Genomic DNA, 26,853 nt, shown 5'->3' with positions numbered 1-26,853 from the left:
CCACTTTGATGCCACTTTGCCAGAGTCTAAGAACCTTGGAGATATTTTCTTGTTCAGAAGTTTCATCACAATTGATAAGAAAACTCCAATTCTGCAGCCAAAAATAGGCTGCAAATACTTCCCCCATTGACTTTAATGGGAATTGGAAAACAAATAAAACATATCAACAGATTGAGTCCTCCCTTGAATGAATTTGGGACCCGACGAATCAGTTCCTTCTGCACATCTCTATATATGCTTGATGGACCAAGTTGGTCTTATTCTATTTTGCTGCATTGACTTTTAGGCTTTTGTTATAAGCTTATTGTACCCTCAAAATTTAGGCCTGGATTTATCAAAATGCAGTAAATATTGCATGTGAAAGTACCATTTTTGTGAGAGAGAGAGAGATTAGCCATGATGTCCTAAGCCTAGATAAGTATTTATATCTCTCTGGGAGGCCCACCTAATAACTCGAGGTGAGGTTTAGGTATTAGTGTAGGGGTTAGGGGCTACTTTGACATTCAATGTGAGACGTACGAACAGAACAGTGCTCTCTTTTGAACATTTGATGAACCTCGGAGTGAGGAAACTCACCCAAAGATGAGATTTGTGCAATGTTCTGCACAAATCTCATCTTTGGGTGAGTTTCCTCACTCCGAGGTTCATCAAATGTTCAAAAGAGAGCACTGTCTGTTCGTACGTCTCACATTGAATGTCAAAGTGGCCCCTAACCCCTACACTAATACCTAAACCTCACCTCGAGTTACTAGGTGGGTCTTCCAGAGAGATATAAATACTTATCTAGGGTCAGGGCATCATGACTAGGTTCTCTCTCCCTTTTCCTCTTCCTCTTTCCCCTCCCCTCCCTCCCTCTGATAGCTAGGTGGACACCCTAGGAGCCTCAAAGTACCAACATCACAACAAGTAATACAGCCATAACACAAGCTATCACATGGCTTAACACTCCTGAAAAAGTTGTAGATAAAATCAAAGCCATGTGATAGGGCTTTGCAAAACAGTAAACCCAGCCCATTCCCACCCCTAATTCCTCCTCTTTTTCAGATTTGCATCGCACCATACGATATGGTGCTATTGAATGCATTAAAGGCATTTTCGCATGCGTTAATGGCACTTTTCGCATGTGATGAGCCCTTAACACATGCGAAAACGCCTTAGCACATTTTGATAAATGAGGGGGTTAAGAAGCTAATTTCTCAGTTATTATGCACTACAACACATACCAGAGCTTTTTCCTGGAAGTTTGACTCCCAGTTAGATTTTTGGAGAGCACATTTGCAGTATGCAAACAAATTTGGCATCAGTCATTCTTTCATAATTCATGGATGCAGATTATCATAGTGTGTCCATATAGTATGAAAGACAACTGATGCCAACTTTGGTTGAAGGGATATCTGTTTATGAATAAAATGTGGACTAGGTGTCCCCCTATGGTGAGATTTAAATACCTGCTGCTGGTTATGAATGAACTTTTCTTCATTACCCATATAGCATTTTCTGTTCAGGTAAGTGGTTACAAGGAATGTCTTCTTTAGATAAAATCCTATACGGGTGATATAACAGTTTCAGTCACTGCATCCTGCCGATGAAGCCTGTATAGGTGAAACAAGGTTCTTTGTTGGGATTTCTTTGTGGAGAACTTGGTATGAAATTGGTATGGGTTTGGAGGTAGCATTTTACATAAGTTTTATGATGATTAATAAAGAAATGAAGGGGATTAATGCTCTTTCCAATTGGTGATGATAAGGATGATAAGCTAAAGATTACTTTTTAACCATCTATGAGGTGATTACTTTCTGCCTAGAGCAGTGTATGATTTGAAACTCTGGCCTTTGCACTTACTCTTCTTTATGTAAGAAACTTTTCCTTTATATATCAAATTTGTTTAATAGTACATACAAAAAACAATTGTACCATTTTTTTCTCTTACTAGAATTAAAATAAAACCAAAACAGAGAATGGAAAACTCAGACAAGTAGCACAGAAAGCTATTTCTCTGGAAGGCACCATATTTTTTCAATTATATCTTTATTACATTTGTGATTATTACATAAATCAAAAATAAAGAAAAAAGGTCAAATAAACCACATAGATCCACTGCAATCAAACAAAAGGTAAATTATCTGTAATCCCTTTCAACTCCATATCAAGGAGGATAGATGGAGGATTCTTAACTGTGCAAAATTATCTGATATTTATTATGACCTTATGTGCCTCCCTTCCCATCTATTCCTAATCAGAAGTTTTATCTAACAAAAAAATGCTCTAAATGAGAGGGATCATAAAAAACAAATTTGTTACCATGATATGAAACCAAACACTTACATGGAAGCTTTAGGTAAAACGTGCCCCCAATATCCAGTACATGTTGTTTCATTTGTAAAAACAATTTCCTCTTCACTTGTATTGGCTTTAAAACACCAGGAAACATTTGTAGCTTTTGGCCACAAAATAACTCTTGTTTATATTTAAAATACTGGCGTATAACCAGGTCTTTATCTGGTTCAGTAAGAAAAGAAACAAGCAAAAAAATAGCCCTTGTTGAAATATTATCACTAGATGAATGTAAAAAGCCAGCAACATCACTGCTATCTACAGAGGCATATAATTCTGCTTCCCCCTTCTCTGTTAGCTGGCATAGCTTTAAACAATGGCAAATAACATTTAGAAAGGGAAATCACTTTATCTCTAGTAATCTAATCTATAACACCTCATATATATATATATACCGGTAGATATATATATATTTTTTTAAACAATTCAGAAGGAGACAAAAGCCTGTTTTGGGAAAATTTTAGAGCCTATAGTTCTTGGCACGTATAACATTTTCTAGGGACGCCAGCCTATTATGTAAATACAGATTATCTTTAATACTAGAAGCCTGAGAAGCATGCAGCACAGCAACTTGTTCTTTCAAGTTACTAGATTATAGCTGTATCCCTTCTAAATGACTCTCAAATTCAGTCATTTTAAATGATACTCCTGCAGAGAAATCACATAGTTGGGTCACAGTTCGGGCCAAGGTGCTCTTGCTTCAAATACTACTTATCAAATATCCCGAAGGCAGATGTTAGAAGGATCAGCTGCTACATCACCTGCCTTCAAGCCCTGCGGTATTGGCGGTAGCACTACAGGAACTGGCACGGGGGTAATTTCCACTTGACGGCTTACTCCACTTGGCGCATGGTGTGGATTTTCTAAATCGGGTGAAGTGGTTGATATAAATACCTGACTTGGAGGGTGAGGAGTCCGCGGTCCTGGGCTCAAAGATATTGCAGAGCACTCACTCGTATCGCCAGATATGTTATCTCCTGGATGGTGGACAAAGCCGTCCATGGATCCTGTAATTTTTAGATTTCCATTTTCTCCACCATGAAGATTCAGAGGTGCAGCAAAACAAACAAAAAAAAACCCAAAGGGTGTGTGTGTGTGCCCAGAGATGCCATCAGAGGCTGAGCTCTCTCCCTCTGGGGATGGTAGGCTGCTGCCGCCCCAGCAAGCACACAGCTGCAAAGTCTCCTCACCAGCCTCCCTAACCGACATTATTTATTTATTTGTTTTTTCAGGCACTTCCAAGCAGATGACAATCAGCTACTATAAGTATTTCTCGGTCCCCAGAGGGCTCACAATCTCAGGGCCTCATTTTACTAAGCATTTTTCCTACAGACCCAAAATGGGAGAAAAGCCTTAATAAATCAAACCCAGGACTAGTAAATTTCAGACCAGTATGCAGGCATACAATGGCGCATTCAGCACCCCGCGCCCCGAGCTGCGGCCATTTTATAACATACATGCGCATAAGCACGCTTGTTATAAAATAGCCTGGCCGCGCACATATGTGCCAAAATTTAAGCAAATGCTTGCTTATGTTATAAAAATGGCCGCATCCCTGATCCGATGTGGGCCCGCACGCCAGTTTGAAAGTTACCGTACCCAGTTTTGAAAATCTAAAACTATGGAGCAAATTTACAAGGGTTTTGGCATATAAAAATAGCATGTACGCGTGCAGCATGTACTCGCGAATATGCTATTTTTAAAACACTGAGAGTATTTCTCATTTTCTGTCTACATTTTACCAATGGGAAAAAAGGGGCGGGTTAGGAGCATTCTAGGGTACAGAAATACATGCAGTAGTTGCTGTTTTATAAGTCTTATACATGTGTACGTTACTGAACTTATTCACACATTTTTACACCTATTAATTGACTTGCGCATGTGAAATTGGACTTGTCTATGGTCTGCAATGTTTGAGTGGAAGGTCTGGGTGAACTGGAGACGGTTCAGAGTAAATTTCCAGAAGGTCTAGGTGAACTGGCAATGGACTGGGTGAACTGGTGATGGTACTGGCAAATTGGTGATTTCAAGAACACGTGCACAAGAAATTATTTTAATTTATAAAACACCTGCCACCATGTAAAAATCTGGGTTATTCCACATACATGATATTTTGATATTTTTTGTGCCTAAAATATACACACACATATGTTTATACAATAGGTAGAGAAATTAAGAATTTTCTTTTATTGGCAATATTCATGCATATTGAAATATATGATGATAACTTAAACAGCCACACGGGTGCACACGTATGTGTATATGCCAGGTTGCGCCAATTGATGCAGCCATTTTATAACATATGTGTGTATATATGCACATGATATAAAATAGGCTGTACTCACGTACATGTGTGCACAATTTGAAATAAATGCGCGCATGTATTCGCAAATTCTGCCTCTGCTGCCTAAAAGGTAAATTTTAAAACTCGCGCACAGGCGTCCATGTGTGTACGGTTGCTGGAACGCACACATGGACACACCGATTTTATAACATGCGTGCGTCAATGTGTGCATGCTATAAAATCTGCTACCCGCGTGCACGTGTGCCCAATTTTATATTGGCACGCGTATGTATGTGCAATTACTGACTCGCACACGTAAGGTGGGAGAATTTTACGAGATGCACGCAGCGACGCAATAGGCCCATTCCCCAGGTCCCTCCCAGTCCAATAAAGGAGCGGACTGAGAGGGAACTCCCTAAATCCGTTAGCTAACCTGCCTCCCTTTTACCATATCTGCCCTAACTCTTAAAACCTTGATAACTTTTTTTTTTTTGTGTGTTAAAACTTACCTGCTCTCTGGAGCAGTAGCAGGTTGCGTGTGCCAGTCGTCTGCCGGTGTGCACTTCAGCGGGACAGCGCCTAATGGCGCTGTCCTGGCCCACCCATGCCGCGCCACAGCCCCATTGCCAATCCCGTTCTTCTGTACGTATGGGCAGACACGCACGTGGCAGCAGGCATTTGTAAATCCATGCAGGGTGCGGCCTGGTTACGCACGAATCTGCCCATTTCACCACGTGCCAGGTTTTTAAATTCGGGACTTAAGTGGGGAATTTTAGTAGACACGTGCACCGATGCAATTTCAATCCCAGTTTGCCCAGGTAAAGGATAGGACTTTCTAAACCACCTAGTTAAAGAACCTCCTTTTAATCCTGTTAACCCCAACCCTTAAAACCCTGCTGACTAGCCTAGTTTTTGTTTCATGACTTACACGCCATCTATAGCAGAAGTAAAGTTATGAGGTAGGGGACCCCGATGCACGCCTGTGCCTGTAAATACTTATATGCTGATTTCATTCAAAAATCCAGGGATGCCCATGCTCTGCCCAGACCCTGCCCATTCCTAGCCACTTTTTTGTAAAAAAAAAAAAAAAAAAAAGTGTATGCAAACAAAGATACACGCGTACTCGCGCTCTTTTTACAATCTGTGTGGTGTGCGCTGGCCCTACTTCTGAGCGTATCTACTGGCTTCAGTGTGCATAGGGCTTTTAAAATTCACCTTTATATGTGCTTTCAAAGCAGAACTATGCAGTGTCTTATAAAATACTAGGATAAATCTCCTCGTGTCCACTTAAGCACACAAATGCTCTACCATGAATAGGTTGGAAAGTTAAGTTCCCTGAGCATAATTTTCTCCCCTTACCTACCCCCCCCCCCCCCACTCTGGGAACGCCTCCTCTACGATACGGGTAAAAGTGTGCACCTAATGGAACCAGGAACATTAATCTGCATAAACTCTGTGTACTGACAGCAAAGGGGAGCATTTGCTCAGGTCATATCTGGAAGCAGCTTGTTATGTTTATTGTTAAAGACGATAACAGTTGAATGTAAAAGGGGAAAACAACAGTGGTCTACTCTACATCTCTCAACAGCATCCCTTAAAGAATGGATTCCAGAGCATTGCCAGATGTGCATTTCATCTCCTGTCTTCATCATTTCTATAATTAGCACGCTGTGTGCTCTGCTTAATTTGTTTTTTCTGCCTCATATTGCCATGAAATGGGTGTCCTCAGTCATCATGGGCCATTGCTAAACTGCCTCTGGATGTACATTTTCATGAAGCAGAATTGTTTTTGGTTTTTGGTTTTAGGTTTCAGATTTCTCACGCCACTGGTCAGGTAAGAGAGTTTTGTTGTAACCATAGCAATGCTCCTATCTTGCATTTGTGAGTGAAATGTTCTGTATTCACAGTCACATTATTTATTTAGTTTTGTTTCCTTAATTACTTGGTAGTAACATTGTTCATGAGTTATTACTGCCCGTTTTATCCCTTTCGATGTCTTTTTTCAGTGGTTTGGATAGACCTAGGGCTCACTCCCACACCACAGCTTTTGGAAGTTCTGGATAGCTTATTCTTGAGCCAATTGTTTCCAATTTTTTTGTGCCACTAATGATGAATTCAGAGTATTTAGAACTGTTTTGCTGGGTTTAGTTATGCAATTTAAAAACCTCATTTACCACTGTAGGCATTGGAAGATATTATCTTTCTCGTTGCCAGAGGAAGCATTCCTTGGAAATAAAGTGGCCTGCAAGTACATTTATTTCAACAGAAAACAATAACGAATTATAGTTTAACAGCCAAATGAGATGAAGTGTTTCAATATCACTTTACAGGCTTAGCTAAAAAATGCTTTTGATTTTGGGATATTTATATGTCAGTGTGAGCAAGTAAGTTACGCATCCTCTCACAAGAGAGAGCTTTCTTTTTTGAGGTCACAATACCTTTTGTTGGACAAACATTAAAATTACCTGTGACAGGTATTAACAAAGATGGGAAGGCCACAGCCAGGTAGCTAGGTTTGGAAAGCATTACATTTCTTCTCTGTAGCACTGAAGGTCAGTCAACAAATTGTAAGTGATACATTTTTATTGGACTAACTTAACACATCTGTGACTAGCTTTTGAGCAGTATCCTCCCTCTCTTCATCAGATCAGCCCACATACTTCCATTTATACCATAACACTTTAGAAAACTAATACTTTGGAAGCTGCAGGACTGATGTGGGGAGGAGGAATAAAGGATCCCCTTCTCTAAAGATAATGAAATGTTCTTTGGGGCCATAGAGAAACCTGCACTGTTATGGTTGTTCTTAAGATTACTTATGAGACGTCTAAAGTCCTTTGATATATTTGTATAGAGCAGCCTCCATATAATGACAAAACAAGACCACAGCATACCCATGTAGCCAACCTTGAAGGCTCTGAAAACCAAGGGCTGGTGGGTAGGAGCTGGAAAAGGCGAAGCTAGGAGGTTACCTGGGGTTAGGGAGCGTGGAAACAGCCTGACCCTGAAGTGAGCAGGATAAAAGATGCGTGCCTTTCATTCGGGCCGAAACAGTAAAAATCGCGGGAGAGCGGGCAAGTGCCCGTTCCCGCTCTCCTGTGCGCGTGATACAGTAAAGTAATTTATTTAAATTAGGGTCTGCGGCAAAAAGAGGCGCTAGGGACTAGCCCAAGGGTCCATCAAGCCCAGCATCCTGTTTCCAACAGTGGCCAATCCGGGCCATAAGAACTTGTCAAGTACCCAAAAAATAAGTCTATCCCATGTTACTGTTGCTAGTAATAGCAGAGGCTATTTTCTAAGTCAACTTAATTAATAGCAGGTAATGGTTTTCTCCTCCAAGAACTTATCCAATCCTTTTTTACTTCAACACAATTTTTATTGGTAGTAGAATTGCAAACAAGTACAGTATGCAGCCTTACAGCTACACTAACTGCACTAACCACATCCTCTGGCAACAAATTCCAGAGTTAATTATGCGTTGAGCGAAAAAGAACTTTCTCCGATTAGTTTTAAATGTGCCCCATGCTAACTTCATGGAGTGACCCCTAGTCTTTCTATTATCTGAAAGAGTAAATAACCGATTCACATCTACCCGTTCTAGACCTCTCATGATTTTAAACACCTCGATCATATCCACCCTCTGAAAAGTCCTAACCTCTTTAGTCTTTCCTCATAGGGGAGCTGATCCATCCCCTTTATCATTTTGGTCGCCCTTCTCTGTACCAATTCTCTGTACCTTCTCCTCTGTAGCTTCACCATCAGTTTCTCTCCTCCTCTCCTAGCCAGAATTTCTTCTTTCACTCATCATTTTATATCTATTCCCATTTCCCAGCTAGGGTTCTCTCTTCTGCTTTCCCAGCCTTTCTCTCTGCCCACCTCTCTCCCTCCTCATAGTTTCACTTTCTCTGTCTGCTTCTCAGTCCTCTCTCCTTCTCTTTTCTATCTCAGGAAGTTTGCACCTTGCAAAAACAAATCGATTCATGCCTTCTGCCTTTCACTTTCATCACAGAGAAATGATAAGGACCACTCTCCCAACCTTCTATAAGGAAGATAAATTTTATTTGGCAGGGGTATGTCACAGTCAGAGGGAAGTTCAGTGACCCAGGTTTGGCTTTTGTAGAGAATGCACAGCAACAAAGTAAATTAAGTACAAGGGCCATATGTACTAAGCACATTTCCCAGACAGTGCTTCTGGTTTCCTGTAGCATACTGTTATGCCCATCGGTCGCAGATGGCTGCAACCACGTTTACTTACTTCCTGCACCGTTCCCGCCCTCCCCAGGTCTGCTCGCGGCGCAGGCCAGTTTCCACCACCGCGTTCCCCGGGGCTCCTCGTGGTGGCCTGGACGCCGCCTCCACCCACATCAACTTCGGGCCTTCCTAGGTGCGCATGCGCGCCATCGGGCCCTCCTTTGAAGCCTCTTCGGCGGGAACCTCGTGGGGGTTCCTGATTGATGATGTCATCAGACCTGGGCACTTAAGCTCCTCCTTTGCCCCCAGCTAGCCAACTTGGCAACAAGTTCTGTACGTCTCTACAAGCTCCTTCCTTTGTGTTCCTGTGGCTATGCTATTGGACTCCTTGGACTTGGACTCTGTTTGGTACCACTCCTTGGGGGCCAGTGTGTGCACTCTACGAGGACTTGGTCTCCTAGCCTCCCCCGCTCCTCAGGCTGGCCCTGTGCCTCCTGGAGTCCTACGCTGCAAGCCTCTCCGCTCCTCAGGGCTGCCCCTGGAACACCTCTGCCACTCAGGAACTCTACCTCAGTGCTTCCCCACTCCTCGGGGTTGTTCCTACGTGCTGTACAAGACTGTCAGCGCCTCTACCTCAGTGCTTCCCCGCTCCTCGGGGCTGCACCTACGTGCTAGTTAAGAGACTGTCAGTACTTTTCCGCTCCTCGGGGCAGTGTTCTCATGCTACGCTGCGACTGTCCGCACCTCCCCGCTCCTCAGGGTCACACCTACGTGCTATACTGAGACTGCCAGCACTCCTCCGCTCCTTGGGGCAGTGCCTCCGTGCTCTACAGAGACTGTCAGAGCTTCCCGGGGTTGTGCAAACGTCATCAATGGAGACCTGACTAGGGTTTCCATGTTCTGCGGGTTGGCCTACGTCATTACATCAACATCTACTACGCTGCGCAGCTCCGCCCCTCTGAATTGCCTCTCCGGAATACCTCCTGCATGGTCAATCTCGCACCTCCTGCTCTGCAGCACCTTCCCCTTCCCCTTCTCCTTCAGGGACTCTGCCCAGGTATCATCTCCAGCCTGTCACCCTACTGGGGTAATTCTCCTGGCTCCTTGGGACCTCTCCATAGACTCACCCAGAGCTCCCCGCTGTGCCTGACCTCACCTCCCAACAGTATGGACCTGTGGGGCTCCTCCCCACAGGTGGTAACAACTCCCATCTCGGGCCAAGGATCCACATACCCACAAACCATAAGAGGTTGCCAAGTTCATGGACCCGGCAGAGGTCTTGGCCCTCCAGGCCATTCCTGGCCTGGCACAAAGGATCAGCAAACAGCAAAAATTCTTGGAGTATCTGGCAGCGACCATAGACAACCTGAGTTCTCGTCTAGATGCTACCGTGACTGCCACTACCACATCTATCAAGCTCAATTCCCCCACCTCTACGCCAGCTCCTCGGCTGACTGTGCCCTTGCCGGCACCTCCATGCTTTTTAGGGAGCCCTCTCATGGGCAAGGATTTCTTGAATCAATGCAATATGCACTTCTGCCTGCAACCTGCTTACTTCCCAGATGTGATCACCAAGACTACATACATCCTGGCCCTTTTGGATGGTAAGGCCTTGGCCTGGGCGTCACCTCTCTGGGAGCATACAGACCCGATCCTTTGAGACCTTCCAGGATTCCTAGCCCTGTTTCGGTCCGTCTTCGAAGACCCTGGTCGACGAGCCATTTCCGGGTCATCTCTTCTTCATCTCCAACAAGGCTCTTGCCCTTTAACGGACTACATCATTGAATTCCAAACCCTCGCTTCAGAATTACATTGGGACTCTGACTGTCTACGTTCCATCTTTCTCGAAGGTTTGAGTCCTCGGATTAAAGATGAGTTGGCGGCTCACAAATTGCCTTCCTCCTTGGACTCTTTGATTGACCTTACTGGGCGTATTGACTGTCGACTACAAGAGTGCTCTCTTGAGTCCAGAGCATCCTGGAAGCCTGCACCAGGCCCATCCCGAGCTCAACATTCTTCCTCTCCTAGACTGAACTCACCGCAGAATCCAGCAGAAGAGGAACCCATGCAAATGGGTAGGAGAAGACTTTCTCCTAAGAAACGTTGTCGTCGACAGCAATTCGGCCTCTGCCTGTATTGCGGACAGCCCGGGCATGCCATTGCCTCATTTCCAGTATGTCCGGGAAACTCCCGGGCCTAGGTTCTGCTGGAGGACTACTCCTAGGTGTGATTTCACCATTTCCTCCACTGACTATTCCCATATCCATCAAGATGGACAACCAGAAGTTCCACACATTGGCATTGGTGGACTCTGGGCCCAGTGGGAACGTCATTTTGAAGCAACTCACAGAACACCTGAAGATTCCCACCATTCGTTCTCTGGTACCCTTACTACTCTCATCTATTCATGGGAACCTCTCCCTGGTGAGGTTACACACACCACAGCTCCCATCCAGCTATGCACTGGAACCTTGCACGTGGAAACCATCTCATTCCATATATTTGACAAGGCCATCCATCCTGTAGTATTGGGACTGCCCTGGCTTCAGCAGCACACTCCACTGTTTGATTGGGCCACTCTACAACTCTCTCGTTGGGCCCCTGCTTGTTATAAGAGCTGTTTGGAACCTGTCTCTCCACTGCCCTATATGACAACAGTACCCTCTATTCCTGGCCTTCCGCCGCAATATGCATCTTTTTCCGATGGTGTTCTCTAAGAAGGCCACAGACACTTTACCTCCTTACCGTTCTTATGACTGTGTGATAAATTTACTACCTAATACGGAATCTCTACGGGGTAAGATCTACCCCCTCTTGCAGACGGAGATGCAAGCCATGTCAGAATACATTCGTGAGAACCTGGCCAAAGGGTTCATCCTGCCCTCCAAGTCTCTTGCAGGAGCAGGGTTTTTCTTTGTAGGGAAAAATAATTACTCTTAAGGATCGCTATCCACTGCCACTCTTCTCTGAGCTTTTCAACAGGCTTTAAGGAGCAAAGATCTTTTCAAAATTAGACCTCCGTGGAGCCTATAATCTGGTCCAGATCTGTGAGGGCGATGAGTGGAAGACCACCTTTAACACACGCGACGGTCATTTTGAATACTTTGTGATGCTGTTCGGGCTGTGCAACATGCCCGCGGTATTTCAAAACCTGATGAACGAGGTTTTCAGAGATATGCTTTACCAGTGCGTAGTCGTATATCTTGATGATATTCTAGTCTTCTCACAAGACCTTCAAAGCCATCGCCAGGATGTCTCTCGAGTCTTCCAACGGCTGCGGGATAATCAACTTTTCGCCAAGCTTGAGAAGTGCTCCTTCAAACAAGAGACCGTCCCTTTCCTGGGCTATGTGGTATCCAGCCAGGGGTTTGGAATGGACCCTCAGAAATTGAAGAGCATCTGTGATTGGCTTCAACCTACGGGCTTCAAGGCTCTCCAGAGATTCCTTGGCTTCGCCAATTACTATCACTCTTTTGTTCACTATTATTCTACTCTGACCACCCCACTCACGGACATGATTTGCAAGGGAGTCACCCCTCTCAGTGGTTGCTCAAAGCTATGATCGCCTTTCAGGACCTCAAGTCCGCCTTCCTTAAGGAACCCCTATCTCCGACATCCGGACCCTACGCGCCCATTTGTGGTTGAGGTTGACGCCTCCGATGTCAAAGTAGGAGCCGTACTGAGTCAATACTCCACTACTCACACTCTACACCCCTGTTCTTTTTTTCCCAACACTTCTCGCCGGTGGAATATATTTACGCTATCGGAGATAAAGAATTGTTGGCCATCAAGTTGGCCTTTGAGGAATGGCGACCCTGGCTCGAAGGGGCACATAACCAGATTACCGTTTATACTGATCATAAAAATCTCGAGTATCTACATCATGCCCAGCATTTAAACCATCGCCAGGCCCTCCGGTCCCCCTTCTTTACTCAATTCAATTTCATACTGCGTTACCGCCCAGCCAATAAGAATGGTCCCCTGATAGAGCAAGAAATGGACATGCATACCCTAATCCATCCCCACCCTCCTGACCTTCTCCCCCCCCCCCCCCACCCATCCACATTTGAGGTATGCCCTCAGCCTACCCGTTCTGAAGTGCTGAACAAGAAAATGTGGGTAGGAGAGAACATCATTCCCCATCTATCCCATTGATGCTGACTTTCAAAATCTCCCCAACTGGCCTCTTGTGCTATTTTGATCCTTTAATTCTCAATTTTAGCTTTCTATATGCTTTGTAGATCTGTAAGTTTTCATTCAGTCCTTTGCCTTCCTTTTTATTGCCCTGCAAGAGTCTTCTTTTCCTTTGGGCTTCCAACTCAATTCAAACCAGCTTCTGTTGAGGTACAGTACCATCAGCCTTCATTCTTACTCATGGGTTTTCCCCGTTTTATAACTGACCCAGTAGAAGATGGGCCTTCTTCATCCTGCCTGTGGAGTGATGGGGGTGCTACTGTTCACAAAGGGGGTGGGAAAGAATAAGAGGGCTGGAGTGAACTTCCTTAGGCATTGGGGAAAGAGGAGAGGGTAGATCCGGGGTATTGAATGGTATCAAAGCGGATTGGAAAAGGAGGGTGCGATCAGGGTTATTGGAAGGGATTGGATCTTTTGGAACTTGAACGGTATTGGAGTAATGAGAAGATGTTGGTAGTTTAAGGGGGAGCAGTGAATAGGGAATTATGGGGAATTTCAACATTATCAGTTAACTAATCTCTGTAGGAGATAATAAATTTACCTTGGCAATGCAGCTGTGATAAATTTTCAATAAATTGATAAATCCCATGGCAATGAGTAATGAGCGTTTTTCTATGCCATTTACCTATTTAGTATATGGGGGGACCACATTAAATTCAGATTGCTGGTTTTATGTATTACACAGCTTTGTCTGCAGAGAATACTACACATGAGAGCCTCCTTAGTACATGGTACTATTTTTTGCACAGTTTAGTACGTAGTCCTAGTTATATTTGTGTTTGACACCTGTGGAAATCTGAATGGGAACTTTTCTATATTTTTGGACATTAACATTATAATAAAAAGTCTGGCTGATTGTTTAAGGTGAATGATTGCAAATTATGTGCATAAGAGCTGTTTTTACATTTTGTAGTGCATTCCCAGCAGATGTGTATGGCACGCTTTAAAAAAAAATTGCAATAATTGTTTTTTTTTAGTGCTCGCTTTTCTTTTGTACAAAATACAATTTAATCTATAAATCAAATATGAATTTTAATTGTGTGGTCTGTCTAAACATCTGAAGCAGGGTCATAGGACATTGTGCTCAGCACTGGCACTGGTGAACTCCTGCACTGCTATATGCATTAGCATCCCAGGACACTGATTGGCTATGAATATAGGCAGGATGTGTGCCAAAGGACCTGAAACTCCAGCAGTATGCACCTGTTATATGTCACCTTCACATAACCTGGGCTTCGTTTATGTTGCTAAACTGAAAAAAATAAAAGTGTAATCACTCACTGGCTTCTATGCAGCCTTATTTGACACCATTAGAAATGTTTGAATTGGGTCCTTATTGTGTAGTGCATTAGTCATATAACAGAATCTAACTGTTTTATCATGATTCAAACCACTTAAAAATACGAGAAAAACAAATGAGGAATTAAAATGAAATCCTTACGAATGTATAATGGTACATACTGTATATAAATGCTCCATTAATTTAAAATGCATGCTGCTACTCAGCTGAAATATTGTTCCTGCAGTCCCAGCTTGTGACCTCAACAGATCAAACAGATGACATTCTTCAAAATGTACTTTCTTGCTATAATGGTCAATTATAGTCCCATCAGCCATAAAATGGACAATTTTAGGTTGTACAGGCAAACTGTACAAGCAAACTACACACATAAGTCTTTTGAAAAAAAAAAACTGCACACTTTCTTCTTCAATTTCCCCATCTATCTTCAACACCATATTCATGCTGAACATCAAAGCTGAATTATGGCAACAGACTTGAGCTTGTATCAATAAGTGGCAGCAACTGTGCTATGAATTTTGCTCTCAGTAGCTCGTTATGTATTTCTCTGCTGTACATCTGTTGTCTTTGCCATCGCAATTCCTGCACCATCTGGGATTTTTGAGCAAAAAGTAATCTTAAGATGCGATATCAGTTAAGGGGCAGATTTTAAAAGTTACGCGCGTGGCGTGCATTTGTGCACGCATGTTATAAAATCTGGGGTTGGCGAGCACAAAGGGGTGCAAACCGAGCCCTCGGGGAGACCAGCTGGCTTTCCCTGTTCCCCCATCCCCCACCTTCCCCTCCCTTCCCCTACCTGTCCTGCCTCCCCAGCCCGAAAAAAAAAACAACCTCTGGCGGGCGTAACTTGCACACGCCAGTGCGCAATCCCATGGCCCAGTGGCCGTGGAGAGGCCTCTGGCCACGCCCCGCCCCAGACCGCCCATTTTTTCAAGCCCTGGGACTTACACTTGTCCCGGGGCTTTACGCGTGCCACAGGGCCTTTTGAAAATAGGCCCGGCGCGCGTAAAGCAATGAAAATCTACCCCTATGTGTAATAAGAACAAAAGTATGTTTACAAGATACATTTCAGAACTAGTGTGAAGTGCAAATAAAATTGAATAAGAAAGAATAAGAAAAAGAAAAAGAGTGGTTTGGAGAAATAGAGTGTACATATTGAGACTGTTTTCCTGAAAGGGAATTGGGATATTTTTCAAAGAGTAATAGTGACTGCTGTTGGCCTTGAAGAAACTTGATTATTTTTTACCTTTTTCTGAGTTCTTGTTTCTATTACATACGAAAGGGAGGTAGTTACTATAGGACCTAATTTATAGACAGCTTCCTCTCATTGAATGCTGATAGCTAAAACCTTTTTTTTTGTATTTAAAGTTTTTATTAAACAGAACAGAGTAAACACTGAACCATATACAGTGAGGATACTTTCTTAGATACTGGGAATGGTTGAAAATGTTCCAGGTAGTTAGAAGGGCGGGGGGGTGGGGGGTACTTAGTCTTTACACATGATAGCTAAAACCTTTTATAAATCAGGTTTATACTTTTGCACCAAGAGATTCCTCCACTCTCATTTTCATTTTTTGTTTCATTTATTAAATGTCTTACTCGCTCCTTCTACCAAAGGTGCTCTGGGAGAGGTAGAATAAAATTCAAGAATGCAATCTCATACATTAACAGCAAAGAAGCACAAGGGCATGCATTTTTCAAATTGTTACAGTTGTGGACCCTTGAGCTGGAGCGAGCGGTGATGACCACTGAGGGATTGCCCCCAATGGAACATGTCTCCGGGAGATGGAGCTGGTGAGAACAACCCAACAGGACCTTCACCTGTACCGGCCCTTGTACCCAGCAGGTAGAGCCCTTGGTAGCCGGGGCCAGCAGGACTTAGAGGCAGGTGCCTCGCAAAACCTGGAGATCAAGCCCCAAGGACAGGATACAGGAACGAAGGCAGGGACTGAAACAAGGCGGAGGCTGGAGCAAGGCAGCAGCTGAAACAAGGTACAAGGACGTCTGAAGCCACCAACAAGGAAGACCTGTTCGAAGGCAAACTTGGAGATCAGCTGTGGGGTTTAAATACCTCTGCTTGCAGACGTCATCTTCTGGGGCCGGGCTAGATCTCCCGCCATGGGCCCTTTAAGAGTTGCCCCCGGAACTGGAGTCGAGAAGGGCTAACGTCGTAAAGGATCCTCTGGAGAATTGCAGCGTAACAGGAACCGTGCATTGAGGAACGGAATTGATGCAACCTAGGGTCAGCTCCCCTGTAACACCTATGCCCGAGAGTTTCCCGGACGTTCAGGACATTGAGCCAGCAAGTGTCCCTTGCCAGTGCAGCTGTCAGGTGGCTATGGCCTAGCTGCATAGGCTCCTCCCTGCATTCTGACGAAGCCCCAGAGGCTGTTGGAGTGACCAATGGGTGAGAGAAGAAGGGGGCCAGGGGAACCGAGCCACGGCCTGGCTTTAATTCCTTAGTGCACTTCTGTAACTGCAAATCAATCCGGCCTGCCAGTTCAATGAGCAACTCAAGATCATCTGGAAGCTCCCAAGCAGCTAGCTCATCTTTAATGCGGGGGGGGGGGGGGGGGGGGGAAACCCTTCAAGGAAGATACCACGTAGGCTGTCCTCACGCCATCCCAGTTCAGATGCCAAAGTGTGGAATTCTACTGTGAAGTCGGCCAGCATGCCTAAACCCTGGCGGAGGTTAAGCAGTTCAGAAGTGGCAGAAGACTGGTGACCCGGCTCATCAAATACTTGGCGGAATGTCTGGATGAACCGAGGCAGGTCTCCCAGAATGGAATCTCCATGCTCCCAAAGCGGAGATGCCCAGGCTAGGGCTTTACCATCCAGTAAGGAGAGGATAGAAGACGTCTTAACTTGGACCATTGGAAATTGCTGTTCCTGCAGGGAGAACCTTATGAAGCAGTGATTCAGGAGTCATTGGCATTGCTTGGAATCTCCAGCAAACCGAGGTGGAGTGGGCATATGGGTCATGGAGGTCGAAGCAACCAGAACCGTTCGAGGAGGGGCGGCAGCCCCAGGCCCAGAAGCGGACTCTAGGTGATTAGCCAGGCACGCTACTGCGGCAGACAGAACATCCAGACATTGCTGCTGCTGCTGTAGTCGTTGAGCCAAGCCCGGAATAGCCTGGAGGCCAGATAAGTCCACTGGGTCCATGGCCTTCACAAACTGTTACTGTTGTGGACCCTTGAGCCGGAGCGAGCGGTGATGACCACCGAGGGATTGCCCCCAATGAAACTTGTCTCTGGGAGGTGGAGCTGGTGAGAACAACCCGACAGGGCCTTCACCTATACCGGCCCTCGTACCCAGTGGGTAGAGCCCTTGGTTGCTGGGGCCGGCAGGACCTAGAGACAGGTGCCTCGGAGAAGTAGGTGAAGAAGAAGTACTCCCAAGGAATGGTTCCAAGAGATCAGGCAGGACAGCCCTCTGAGGAGCGGATAGCCTTTGAACGTGGAAGAGCCCCCAAGGAGCGTTCACCCAGTGAGACAGGAACCAAACTGCACAAAGAAGCAGATGGAGTCCAGGCATAAGGTCCAGGGCAGGCAGCAAAGAAACGGAATGGAGCCACAGGCCAAGGGTCAGGACGAGCAGCAGATAATCAGAGACAAGAAGACAAGCCGAGGTCAAACTGGAGATCAATCCGAGGACAGGATACAGGAATGAAGGCAGGGGCTGAAACAAGGAGGAGGCTGGAGCAAGGCAGGAGCTGGAACAAGGTACAAGGACGTCTGAAGCCACCAACAAGGAAGACCTGTTGTGAAGGCAATCTTGGAGATCAGTTGTGGAGTTTAAAAACCCCTGCCTGCAGACGTCATCTTCCACAGCCGGGCTGGATCTCCTGTTGCGGGCCCTTTAAGAGGTGGGGGTCTCCCATGCGCGCGCATCAAGGGAAGCCCCGATGCTGGCTGGGAGGAAGACGCCGAAGGAGCCGCATGGCCAACTGCCCGCGGCCTGCCACGGAAAAGGGACCGCCGCGCCAGGCCGCCAGAGGAGGTAGTGGGGACTGGCCGAGGGTTGCCTCGGCCAGGCGCCGCAACACAAATATTAGATGCAAAAAAAAATTAAAAAGCATATTCGTGTGTAAGTAGCATCTACTCGTTGATTCCCTATTTTATAAAAGTCGAAAATATGTGCACATTTTCACTTTCACACATATATTCACATGTGAAGAAAAAGGGGAGGTCTGGGGTGATTCAGGGCAAGGCCAACACTTACACGTGTAAGTTGCTATTTTACATGACACGTGTGTGCCTTTGCCCACATGCTTGCATATTTTTAAACCTGTTAATTATCTAGCTTGACATTAAACATGTTTATTGTGTAGTAGAGATGTGAATCGTGTCCTCGATCGTCTTAACGATCGATTTCGGCTGGGAGGGGGAGGGAATCATATTGTTGCCGTTTGGGTTTTAAAAATATCGTGAAAAATCGTTAAAATCGTGAGCCAACCCCCTAAAACCCACCCCCGACCCTTTAAATTAAATCCCCCACCCTCCCGAACCCCCCCCCCAAATGCTTTAAATTACCTGGTGGTCCAGAACGGCGGCGGTCCGGAACGGCCCCCTCAATTGAATCCTTTTGTCTTCAGCCGGCGCCATTTTGCAAAATGGTCGCCGCAAAATGGCAGCGGCCATAGACAAAAACAATTCGACGCAGGAGGTCGTTCCGGACCCCCGCTGGACTTTTGGCAAGTCTTGTGGGGGTCAGGAGGCCCCCCCAAGCTGGCCAAAAGTTTCTGGGAGTCCAGCGGGGTTCAGGAAGCGATTTCTTGCCGCAAATCGTTTTCCGTACGGAAAATGGCGCCAGCAGGAGATCGACTGCAGGAGGTTGTTCAGCGGCGGTCCGGAACCCCCGCTGAACGACCTCCTGCAGTCGATCTCCTGCTGGCGCCATTTTCCGTACGGAAAACGAATCGCGGCAAGAAATCGCTTCCTGAACCCCGCTGGACTCCCAGAAACTTTTGGCCAGCTTGGGGGGGCCTCCTGACCCCCACAAGACTTGCCAAAAGTCCAGCAGGGGTCCGGAACGACCTCCTGCGTCGAATCGTTTTTGTCTATGGCCGCCGCCATTTTGCGGTGGCCATTTTGCAAAATGGCGCCGGCTGAAGATAAAAGGATTCAATTGAGGGGGCCGTTCCGGACCGCCGCCGTTCTGGACCACCGCTGGATCCCCAGGTAATTTAAAGCATTTGGGGGGGGGGGGGTTTCGGGAGGGTGGGGGATTTAATTTAAAGGGTCGGGGGTGGGTTTTAGGGGGTTTTAGTGTGCCGGTTTTCCTGCCCTCCCCCTTCCCCCGATTTACGATTTTTTAACGATAAATCGGGGGAATTGGTATTGTATCGTGGCCCTAACGATTTTTGACGATTTAAAATATATCGGACGATATTTTAAATCATCAAAAAACGATTCACATCCCTATTGTGTAGTACTGACTGGGAGAGAGGTCGGGGTGAAGTGGGGGGGAGTTCAGGCTGAAGGACCAGGAAGGTGCAATGACCTGGAGAAAGACTGGGCAAACTGGTGGACTAATTGTTAATCTGGTTCATTTCATTGATGCGTACATGCTTTAAAACTGGCTGCCTTAGGTGCCTAAATCAGGAACTATGCGAGTAAGTCCTGCTTTGGTTTTGTGAGTAAAATATATGTGCCTATATTTTTAAAACAAGTAGAAAAATTATGTGCATTCAATGCATTGTTATACATTCTTTCATGTATATCACGTGTTTACACGTAAATCTACATACACACATACGTTGTGGGATAGAGATACATGTATTTAATAAAACATGCATATATCATACGTGCATGTTATAAAATACAAATGTAGATCTGCTCACAACCATATATGCACTATATATGAGTGCATATGCTGCTGAGTGCATTTGTTTGAAAATTTACCTTAAAATTAGTATAAAAATACAAAAAATGCAATAAAATACACAATTCAAAAACATATCTAAAAAATTATAAGATATGGCACATAATTATTCCTATTACTACATTACAATTGTACTGTTTGTATTTAATGGAATGTAATTATTCCTATTACCTCATTAGAATGTGTACTCATTTTATCTAATATGGATGGATATCAGAAATCAAAAGTATTTCTACACTAGTACCTAAAATCCGCATAAAGAGCAGAAAATTGAATAATCATAATTATATTCTTCACTCACATGTCTCATAAAGGACAAAGCAATGACATTTTTTCTGGATATACTTTCTTTTTACAAGCAATAGTGCCAGTAGGGGCAGGGGATCAGTTTTGTTTTCATAGCGGTTGTGTGTATATCGGGAGAGAGCGTGGGGGGATGGGAATAAGTCATTTATAAAAATTTGCATAGATTTCAAATTTAAAAGAAGGGGAGGGAAATTTTTCCAGATGAGAGATCACTCAAAAGGATGGGATGATTATCATTATATATAAGTCCAAATTCCTTGTTCTCCTTCTCTGACAAACAAAAACAGGCACATAAAGAACAATAAATGAAAGGTACTGCAAGCAATATTGAGTAACAAAAAGTGTCAGCAAGCCTGGTAGTGTACTCTAATGGTATATGGGTCACCCGGTCTTATCAATCATTCTCCCTATTTTTTGATACTTTTTAAAGCAAGTAAAATGAAAAAAACCAAAAAGTGAATAAATGCAAAAGGAATTGGAAAGGAGTCTTTTTTGGCTTTTTTTTTGTGTTGTGATTCTCCTCTGACATCATGCATAATTTCCTGCATTTTTTTTTTTTTATTTCTTTGCTTTCTCTCTTTTTATTTTCAGGCTTCTAATGCAGGCTGCAGCGGTCTTCAGAGGTCCTTCCAACAAAGTTATAAAGGAAGCATTGACCAAAGAAGGAGCCTAGTGGTAATCCTAACTGGATTTCCCAGCTGTATATGCATTTTGATGCAAAGTCTATGCAGGTTTTGCATCAGTTTTGAAAGGGAAAATGCACACATCCTTTTGCTTTGAAAATTGCTTAGGGAAAAAGTTCCAGCACAGATTTCCACTTCCTTTTACTACAGATACTTTTTTTTTCCCTGGAAAATAATTCTCCTAATTTTGAAAGTGTAAAATTAGACATGTTGTTGCCTGCCCTGGCCTAACCCTGAACAAGGAACACCATAAATGTGTGTAAACGTATGCATATATTTTTAGATACATACAGGGTGGCCAGTTTTCAAAGGCTTTGGAAAATTGCCTTCATAATGAAGCTATAATGACTACTTCAGGATGTAGCTGGTTTAGCTTTATCACTTCGTTCCCTCAGGGATAAAGAAACCCCTGTAGTCTCAAAAGCTTTGAAGTAGAAGATTTCCAGAAAAGACACAGCCTCAAATTTAAAAAGAAGAGGGGACACTTTGGATTTTCCTTACAAACAGAAATAGGTGGGCCCGGTGCCACATGGCCGGAGCCCACCCATGACGGCGGCAAGCACAGCGACGGAGGACAGAGGCGGAGGGAGAGCCAAGGAAGATTAGGGCAGCCGCAGGTACATCCCCCGGCCTTTCCCTACCTGTTTAGCGGGTCAGGAAAGGGCCGGGAATGACATGACGTCATCACCCCACCCCGGGGCGATGACATCATAGGAGGGTGCTGGCGGCACCCTTGGATGACGCTCGCGGCCCTGACACGCTCTGAGCAATCCTTTTTGGATCACCAGAGCAGACAAAATCGCACCCGAGATCCTGACCCACGCAAGGGGAGCCCCGACCAGGCAATTTTCCAGCAGGGTTGAACAGGAGCTTTGGCCCAGATGGCGAGAGGAGCGGCCAGAAGGGAGACCTTGTGATCTGTTCAGGGAATCGCAAGTATATTAAAAAATAATAATAATAATAAATAAATAAAGTGTGAATTACTATTTATGTGTTATAGATTAAAAAAAAAAAAAAAAAAATATATATATATATATATATATATATATATATATTTATATAAAAATAGAAAGCTGTGGATTCCGGGCCACGCTATCCCCCATGTGGCCACGGAGGGGGGAATGGGTGGACATTGGATGAGATTGTTTGATTAAAATGTGGTTTGTTAGACAATGTGGGAAACTATTGAGGTAGGAGACTGTTGAGTTGAAGTCGATCACCGGCCATGGTGTAGGGAGGTGGAGGTTTGGGAATTGGGCCCATGTGCATCCATTTGCCAGTGGGCCATCAGGTCAATGGGAAGGAGGCGCAGGGGATTTAGGAGGCCAGGGGGAGAAAGGGGGACTGCTCCAGCCGCCATGAGGGGGTTTCCATGGCATTGGGCACCGTGAGTGGGGGAGGGGGAGAGAAGCTTGTAGGTGATTTGCATAGGGTTTGGGAGCATGTGCCATGCGGTCCGCAGGAGGATTGGGGGGGGGGGGGGGGGGCGTTTGCAGGGATGTGGCCTATGCCAATTAACTTTAAAATCTGTGCGAAGTGGCTGCATTTATATTTTATTGCAGCTGAGGCCCGGTAGCAGCCGGGTGTGTGATGCAGCATAGTACTTTAATAAATGAAGTAACATATGTGGGCATGGTTATTAGTATGTTTGCACGTGCAGAGGCATGTGTGCATACATATGTATATATAGGTGCATACACATATATATATAGAGAGACATACGTATATATAGTTATATATATGTAAAAGGCAGAGGTGCATGGGTTTATTTATATAGATGCAATTATTAATGCTAGAATGGGGTATCCCATTTTTCACTGCAGTTATCCTAACACAGGTATGCTTTGAGATAATAAATAATAGTTAACGAACGCATTAATAATAAAATACATTTTGCAGCTATTAGCAGGTGTTCCAGACCATAAGATGGAGGCCAGAAGATCTGGAAGGAAAAGGTGAGCAGTACATTGAAGCAGAAGGGGCGGCAAGTTGAATGAAAACCCAGTGCATGCACAGACAAGACAGGTAACATAACATAACATAAGAGACGGAAGAAGGACAAGAGCGCCTAGGAGTAGAGGAAGAAGTCGGGGCATCAGGGGCACCAGTTGAAAAGAGATGGAGAAGCAAGTGACTAGTACTGTGCAACAGCAAGAAACGGAGGATACCATGACGGGCTCCACTACAGCCGAGGCCACTGTCTCATTACTGCAGCAGAGCTCTCATGAAAACACATAACCTCATGCTGGCAGGACTGAGAGTGCTTCCTGCCAAGAATCATTCTCGGCCCAAAACGAGTTAAGTTGGGATCAAGCCCCACCACCTGGATACAGTTACCGAAGATATCCACCGTGGTACGAAGATGATGAAGGATGGTACATGAGGCCACCGTGAGACAGCAACATCCATTATACATTTCCTGATTGGGATCAGGAAGATAGACGGTATGAAGGAGGCCAGCAAAGAGGAAGGAATAAACGACACTATGACCAGCCTCCTTGGTGGTATTGGCAAGCACCACCGAAAGCAATATGTCACAATCAGGAGAGAGAGCAGACCTAGCGGCCGACACCAGCTTCCAATCGAAACACAGTAAACAGATCAGCAGAGGAGAACAACGGCGAAATAGAGGAGTCTGTTAGCCGTGCCACATCAGCAGCAGCAGGTGAAGACGTCGAGTCTGCAAGACACAGGGATGGCATGCTTCCACAGGGCAGCAGAAGCGACGACGAAAGGCCAGCTACCAGCTCCCAGACAGAAAAAAGTCTACACAACAAACAATGCAATACGGGTGAGTCTGGGCTAAGAGGGCATAAGGAGACTTCCACAGAGGTGGCACAGGTAGAGGCAAAAAAGAAATCAAAATGCAGGTCCAAGCGCAGGTCTAGTTCTAGCTCTAGTAGCTCTTCCTCAACATCGTCTTCTGAATCCTCTAGTCACAGCAAACAGAAGGTAACCACAAACACAGTCGACAAGGAGTCCAGGGGACCACCAGCGCTAACCACACCATCTGAGCTATGGGAGGCCGTACCAAGGAGATTGAGAAAGAAAATAAAAAAGAGGAAATATATAGACATCTTTACTATCCTGCATGGTCGGCGAAAACCGGAAGAGAGAAAGAAACGGAGAGCTGGATCAGCAACCCTGGGAAAAGAGATAAAAATTCCAAAAACCGTAGTCAACTGGATGATAGCCTTCATGTACATGATGAGTGTGGTAGGACATCAGGATCTGTCGCAATATGGACCCATGTTGAGCTATGCAGTTAACATTTTACGAGCATAGCAGCAGCACGAGGGTTGGGCCTGGCTCAATTATGACGAGCAATTCAGGGACAAGATGGAGGAGAATCATTTCATGACTTGGGGAACCCAAGACGTTAGTCTATGGATTAGTCAGAAGACCACAAAACCCACTGAACAAGGAACAAGGTCAAGGTTTACAAGGAGGGCGTTGCCTGCCAGGTTTCCGGCTAGACAAGTGTTGGGACAAGACAACACTTGCTGGAGGTATAACAAGACAGTTTGTAACATTACAGACTGCAAATTTAAACACGTGTGTACAGCATATGCAGCACCGCACCCTTTGACAAAATGTCAAAAAAAACAGGTGATGGGGAGTAAGCCAAAAGCAATGTGAAAAGGAACAGTTTGGTAAAGCACCGTCACCCATCAGACTGGAAGCAATTCAATCATGGCTCGATATATACCCAAATCAACAAAAGGCGCATAAGATAGCTTAAGGTTTTTGGGAAGGTTTCATTATACCTTTCCAAGGCCACATTGAGGAAATGGAGTCCAGTAACGCACCATCCGCAACACAACATAAGGATTTAGTGCAAGCAAAGTTAGAGATGGAAATCGCATTGGGCAGAATAGCTGGTCCGTTCAGCGAACAACCTTTTATGCACATGTTCCTTTCACCATTGGCTGTCATCCCAAAAAAAGAAAAAGGGAAATACCGGCTGATACAGAATCTATCTTACCCACCAGGTCAGTCAGTGAATGACCAATTGCCACATGAGGAGTGCACAGTGTAATACACATCATTCGATTCTGCGGTAGCGTTGGTACGAACTTGTGGATATGGAGCATTAATGACGAAAGCAGACATTGAATCCACCTTCCGGTTACTGCCGGTACACCCAAAAAGTTTTCCGTTGCTGGGCTTCAAATTTGAAGATCTTTATTTCTTTGACAAATGCATGCCCTTGGGATGTTTGGTCTCATGCGCTTACTACAAGCTATTTAGCTCATTCCTGCATTGGGTGGCGGAAAAATGTACAGCATTGCACAACATTATCCATTACTTGGACGACTTTCTATTTGTGGGGCCTAGAGAGTCAAACTCCTGCTACAACCATTTAGCAGAATTCTAAAAGATTACCAAGGAATTTGGTGTTCCGCTGGCTCTCAGCAAAATGGAAGATCCTGCAACTATTATATCCTTCCTAGGCATCGAGATTGATTCTAACAGGATGGTAGCAAAGCTACCGGAAGAGAAAATCGACAATCTACGATTAATTATCCAACAAGCAGCCACAGCAAAGAAGATAACCCTACAGGCTGCTCAGTCCATTCTGGGTTCATTAAACTTCATTTGCCGAGTCATTCCTATGGGGAGAGTATTCATGAGGAGACTCGCTGCGGCAACAGTGGGAGTCCAACGACCACATCATTTCCTACGTGTATCAAAAGACATCCAGGCTGATTTCCAGATATGGAACTCATTCCGCACCAATTTTAATGGTATATCAGTGATACAGGGACCACCTTTATCCAATCAGGACTTAAACATTCACACCGATGCATCAGGGGGTTGGGGTTTTGGAGCCATTTGTCAAGATTCATGGTGCGCGGAAAGATGGCCAGAAGAGTGGATCTCACTAGGTCTTACTAAAAACATTACATTTTTGGAACTTTTTCCTATATGGGTGACACTTATACTGTAGAGTGACAGGATAAGAAATAAACACATTATATTTCTGTGTGACAACCTAGCAGTAGTTCAGGTATTAAATTCACAATCAGCCAAGTGCCCTATGGTTGTCAAATTACTAAGAGAAATAGTTTTAGAGGAATTACGTAATAACACCACACTGCGTGCTAAGCATGTGCAGAGAATATGTAATGGTGCAGCAGATTCTTTATCCTGTGCTAAATGGCATTTGCTTCATAAGTAGGTACTAACAGCGGACGTGATGGGAACACCAATGTCAGCGCGCTTATGGAACATTGGACGACAACCACATGGGAATTAGTACACAGATCAGTCACCTCATCCACTTGGAATTCATACTGCCGAGGATATGAAGTTGTAGCCAAGTTCTTGGGAGAGAATAGTTGGCAACAAGGCCCAATAAACGATGACCTGATTGTCAGATACATTGACTCTTCAAAGGAGTGTGGAGTAACAAGGAACACCATAATAAAATGCTTGGCCAGACTGGCAATCTTTGCAAAAGCATGTGATCCCACCAAGTCATTCATTATCAAAAAGATGATGACCGGATGGGCGAGAAAGATTGGCACCACCAAGGATAGCAGGCATCTCATCACTCACAACATGCTGAGAACGCTATGGGCACAGTTATTTATTTATTTGTTTGTTTGTTTATTTATTTATTTGTTGAAATTTCTATACCGGTATTTGGTGGAAGCCATCATATCGGTTTA

This window comes from Rhinatrema bivittatum, chromosome 2 (genome assembly GCF_901001135.1).
Source record: "Rhinatrema bivittatum chromosome 2, aRhiBiv1.1, whole genome shotgun sequence".
Taxonomy (NCBI): domain Eukaryota; kingdom Metazoa; phylum Chordata; class Amphibia; order Gymnophiona; family Rhinatrematidae; genus Rhinatrema; species Rhinatrema bivittatum.
Note: the sequence above shows the minus strand (reverse complement) of the source record.